Source organism: Marmota monax, unplaced genomic scaffold (assembly GCF_021218885.2).
Source record: "Marmota monax isolate L192 unplaced genomic scaffold, Marmota_monax_Labrador192_F-V1.1 WCK01_AAM20220418_F8-fsc00133, whole genome shotgun sequence".
Lineage (NCBI taxonomy): Eukaryota > Metazoa > Chordata > Mammalia > Rodentia > Sciuridae > Marmota > Marmota monax.
The window spans coordinates 2,343,890-2,349,889 of NW_026694821.1; positions in this window are offsets into that span (position 1 = coordinate 2,343,890).

The window sequence follows — 6,000 nt, forward strand, 5'->3', positions numbered from 1 at the left end:
CTGTCTATCATTCTGGTATATTTTCAGGGAAGTGGTATCTGGGAGAGGCTGGGGGAAATTTTTCAAAACCTTGTTCTCATATATTTGGTGATAGATTTTTCTATCATTAACAACCCATGGGAGAAAGCAGAAGTGGCTCATAGAGTCCCCACCTGGCTGACCCACTCCTCCCCAGCTTCCTTTTTCTTACCCGCCTCCAGGTTCAGATCCCAGTGCTTCACCTTCCCTTTCTAGAAGGCTTCATTGCATTTCTGCCCTGCAAAGAGAGGTAGAGTTTAGAGAGAACTGCCCTACATCATTGAGGAGAGAAGAACAAGAATTTTGAAATCAGAAAGGCCCTAGCTGGAATTCTTGATCTGTCTGTTACCAGCTGCAGATGACCTTGGAAATGAGTTTGCTCATCTGACAAATTGGGGATAACATTGTGATCCTCACATATTATCAGTAATAGTTATTCCTTATTATTATTTTAAGAGTCATGACTTAGAATGGGGAAGAATATAACATGGGGGCAGGGATGAAAGAAGCACGAAAAGAAAAGGATTCGTCCAAGGTTAAGTCCAAGTCTAAGTAATATTAAGGGATATTACAACATGCTCTATAAAATACAGTGAGGTTCACTCTATCCGGTGTGCTTCCAACACTCGATCCCTCTGCTTCTCTTTAGTATGAAGCCTGCTTACCCACACCTGCCTCCCTACCATCTTGACATGGCTCACCTTACTTGCTTTGAAATTCCTGCTATTATAATAACTTTGATAGTTAGACGGTAAAGGAGGCAGCACCGTTCCCAGTAACCCACTATGGAATGGTCCACCACTAAGTTTTGGGGGGCAGGGAGGGATGGAGGAGACCCATTATTCTCTCCTGTTAACACAAACTGATATTTCAGATTTCCTGGTCATGACAGGGGTGCTATAAAAGAGAGGATGGTCCATAACAAAGAATGAAATTATGGCATTTGCCAGTAAATGGATGGAAATGGAGACTATCAAGCTAATAAGCCAGTCCCAAAAATCAAAGACCAGACATTCTCTATGTGGATGATAACACACAATAAATAAGGTGTGGGAGGGAAGAATAGAAGTTCATTGGAGCCAGCCATGGTGGCTGAGACAGGAGGATCATGAGTTCAAAGCCAGCCTCAGCAATGGCAAGGTACTAAGCAACTCAGTGAGACCCTTTCTCTAAATAAAATATAAAATAGGGCTGGGAATGTGGCTCAGTGGTCGAGTGCCCCTGAGCTTAATCCCCAATAAGAAGGAGGAGGAGGAGGAGAAGAAGAAGAATAAGTAGTAGTAGTAGTAGTTGTTGAAGTTGTTCATTGGATTAGACAAAGGGGAATGAAGAGAAGTGGGATAGGAAAAGGAAAGATGGTAGAATGAACTGGACATAATTTTCTATGTTCATATATGAATACACAACCAGTGTAACTCCACATCATGTACAACCACAAGAATGAGATTTTAAATTATACTCCATGTATATACAATATGTCAAAATACACTCTACTGTCATGTATATCTAAAAAAAACAAATAATGTTTTTTAAAAAATGGGGCTGGTAAAGGATTCAAGGAGAGCAGCCTAATAGGACAAATGAAGGAGAAGAAGAGACAGTGTAAAGAGCATTGGAAAGAAACATTATGGAAGTGAAGTGCTGCTGGGCTGTTCTGACCCCACTGACAATCAAATCCCATGGCATATACATGCCCAACTTTCATCAAGCCCCTGTGTATAGTCTTTCATTTTTAAAATGCAGCATTTATTCATTTTCAACAAATATTTGTAAAACATTTATTAATGGGCCAGGAACTGAATACTTAGGGTCAAGGAAAAGGCTTATCTTATGGGAAGAATTAAATAATAAGTTTGATCTGGCTAGAGAGAGGAAACTGGTCATGTTAAAGGTTTTGAACTCTAACATAAGGGGAATGGGAGCTACTAATGTTTTCTTTTTAAATAAACTTTTAGTTATGGAATGGGTTTATATTTAGTTCTTATGTAGCCCCTTAACAAACTTCCCCTTGTTATGGTTTGGATGTGAGGTGTCCCCCAGAAGCTCACATGTGAGACAATGCAAGAAGGTTCAAAGGAGAAATGATTGGGTTGTGAGAGTCTTAGCCCAATCAGTGAATTAATCCCCTTATAGGGATTAAGTGAGTGGTAACTGAAATGGTGGGGTGTGGTTGGAGGAGGTGGGAATTGGGGACATAGCTATTGGGTATATATTTGTATCTGGCAAATGGAGACCTCTTTCTCTGCCTTCTGATCACCATGTAAGCTGCTTCCCTCTGCCACACTCTTCTGCCATGGTGTTCTGCCTCACCTCAAGCCCCGAGGAATGGAGCCACCCTTCTATGGACTAAGACCTCCAAAACTATGAGCCCTCAAATAAACTTTTCCTCCTTTAAAATTGGTCTGGTCAGATCTTTTAGTTACAGCAGCACAAAAGCTGAATAAAACACCCCTAACATTAAAATCTTACCCAGCCACAGTATATCTACCAAGACTAAGAAAACAGCTGGCACACTACCACTTGCTAAAGCCCAGACTTTATTCAAATTCCATGGGTGTTTCTGTTAATGTCTTAATTTCTGTTCCAGGACACAACCCAGGCCACGACATTGCACTTAGCATTCATGGGTGATATGGGACAGATGGTACAACCTGAGCTACACTGTTAAAAGATGACTTACTTGATGTGTAAGCAGGTAGGGAGTGGTGAGGGCAAATGCAGTGGGTCATGTGTTCATTGTTGTCATTGAAGACAGAGATGATGGTAGCCTGGATTGAGTAGCAACAAGATAGAGATAAATAGAAATGGCTTAGGAATTGAAGTTTGGTTATAGTTTGGACCAAGGAATTCATGATGAGCCATAAGTTGCTTAATATGGCAACTGTAGAATATTTACTGAAACGGAGATACACAGAAAGTAGGGGCTACTGGGTAAAAGAAGTAGAAAGTTTTGGACATGATGAAATGGAGACGTGTGTGCAAGTTTCAAGCAGAGTGTTATGTGAGTAATTGAATCAACAGACCTGGGCTGGAAATATGAATTTGGAGTGACTCTGTAGAGATAATAATTGATAACCCAGGATTGAATAAAAATACCCAAGAATACAGAACAGAGAAGTACAGAGGAGTCCCCATCCAGAGTTTTCTGGAGTACCAACATTAAGGATGGAGGAAGATAAAGGAGAAAAGACAAATGATGTAACAAATAATGTAACAAAATATAGAGGATCTCACAAGTACAATTCTATTCCATCTTTAGGTTTGCTTCACGATGTCCTAATACATTTAATTGTTCTGCTTAGATTTATTTTGCTACATGAAAGCTATCATGTTAGAACCTGTGCTTTGGAGAGATTTACTTAGATACTTCTTAAATGCTAATAGTGCTTTGCTTTGATTGTTTGGTTCTCCCCTGCCTCCTCCCCACCCCCCAAAAAAATTCAGATGTTGAAACCTAATCCCCAGTGCAGTGGAACTCTTGGGAGGTGATGAAATAGGTCATGTGGGTGGGTCCATCATTAATTGGGTTGGTATTCTCATAAAAGAGGGCACCCTTATCCCTCTTACCACATTAAGACCCAGTAAGGAGATAATGGTCTACAAGCCAGAAACATACCCTTACCAGACACCAATTCTTCCAGCACCTTGGTGTTGGACATTCTAGTCTCTAGAATTGTAAGCAATAAAATTGTATTGCATATAAGTCTCCCTATACATGATTTTTGTTATAGCAGCATAAGTGGACTAAGACAATCAGTGGTATTGTTGCCATTTCCTAAACTGAGTTCAAAAGATGTTTTTTTATCACACTCGAGGATCTTCCTACTACTGTTTGTGCATACTTCTAATACAGAGCATTACAAAGTACTACAATTATACATGCAACTGTCTCCCACTAAAACCCAAACTCCTTGAGATCAAGAACCATGTGCACTTGCATGGATACCAAATAGCACATCTCTACTCATCTTACGAATCCCAACTCAATGGCTTCCTCCCTTTTGAGGCTTTCCAGGACTTCTCCAGGCAGAGAACATAGGAGGTGCCAGCCATAAACATGTAAAAGCAATTTATGAATTGTTCAGAAAGCTATAGAGTTGGTTTAACCAGAGCATAAAGTGTGAGGGTACAGGAAGCAGAATGAGATAAAATAATCAGTACTAGGCGAGAGAATAAAGAACCCATGTACAAAGCAAAAGGAGACACTTCAAACAGACTTAAAAAGATCTATCACATGGCACCTGAAGGATAGACCAGAGGTTGTAAGGCTAGAGACACAAAGTTAATTAGGAAGCCGTTATAGGCAATGATAGCTTGACTTGGATCAAAGAAGGAGGAATGGAGAAGAGAACTGGATATGAAAGTGATTTTAGAGGTAATCAGGATTTACTGATTTACTGATAAAACCTATGAAATTTTTATGGGTCACAACTTTTGGAATGGTCAAGGTGACCCCTCCCCACCTCATGAAAAATCCCAATGTAGCAAGGTCAATATATACTAATATTTCATATAGATTCGACTTCTTAAGCATCAATTATTGACTTTTAATAATGGGACAGTCATTAACCTATAAGAATCAGTAGGCCTATCAAGAAAGTTTTACTGCACATAAAATAAAACTCTAATATAAAAGACTTAAGCAATGAGGACATTTATTATCTCAACAAGAAGTCTAAATGTAGTGGCCTGGAGTGGTGGTGCATGCCGATAATCCCAGCTACTCAGGAGGCTAAGGTAGGAGGATTGCAAGTGTAAGGCCAGCCCGGGCAACTTAGTGAGAACCTATCTCAAAATTTAAAAATGTTTAAGAAGAGCTGTGACAGAGAACTGGAGATGTAGCTCAGTGGTAGAACACTTGCTTAAGCATGTGCAAGGTCCTGGGTTCGATCTCCAAAAGAATTTCCCAAAAGAAAAAAAGATGGAAAGAGAGGCTGGGTATTGTAGGTCAGTGGTAGAGCACACAGTCTGGGTTCAATCCCCAGTACTATAAGAGAGGGAGGGGGAGAGGGAAAGCTACAGAGTTGGTCTAATCAGAGCATAAAGTGTGAGGGTACAGGAAGTAGAACGAGATTAAATAATCAGTATAGGTGAGAGAATAAGGAACCCATGTACAAAGCAAAAGGATAGACTTCGAACAGACTTAAAAAGATCTATCACATGGCACCTGAAGGGAGGGGGGAGAGGGAGAGAGGGAGGTGGAAAGAGAGAGGGGAGAGAGGGAGGTGGAAAGAGAGAGGGGAGAGATATCTCCACTTGCCAAATAGAAATATATACCCCAAAACCATGCCCCCAATGCCCCATTTCCTCCAGCCACACCCCACCTGCCTCAATTTACTGCTCAATTAAACCCATCAGGTGGTTAATTCACTGATGGGTTAAGGCTTTTCACAACCCAATCCTATCTCCTCTAAACTTTCTTGTATTGTCTCACACATAAGCTTTTGGGGAGACACCTCACATCCAAACCATAACATTCTGCCCCTGGCCCCCAAAAGCTTAGGACAATCTCACAATGCAAAATACATTTTGTCCATTTCCAAGAGTCCCCGTAGTCTCAACAATTCCATAATTGGTCAAAAGTTCAATACCAAGGTCCGGAAGCTTGCACCAAGAGTTCTTGTAAAAATCAAAAGCAATTTACAAGTATCCAATATATAAAGATACAGAGTAAACATTTATTTTTACAAAAAAATAGGGGCATAGAAAGCAGGGATGTGACCAAAGCAAGACTGAAACCCAGCATAGCAAACAAGGCTTGTAGCTCCAACTCCAGCTTTGGGGGTACATGGCATGGTGATGGTCTGTCCAAAGGGCTGTGTAGCTCCACACCTATGGCCTTGTTGGTTGCAGCCCAAGTGGGCATTCTGTTGGATTGTCTCTACTCGAGTCCTGCAGGTTTTCTAGGACAATGTTCCACTTAACTAGCATTTCTTAATCTTGGGGCTCTCTACTGCAGCTTCAGCTTCCTCCTCACATCTC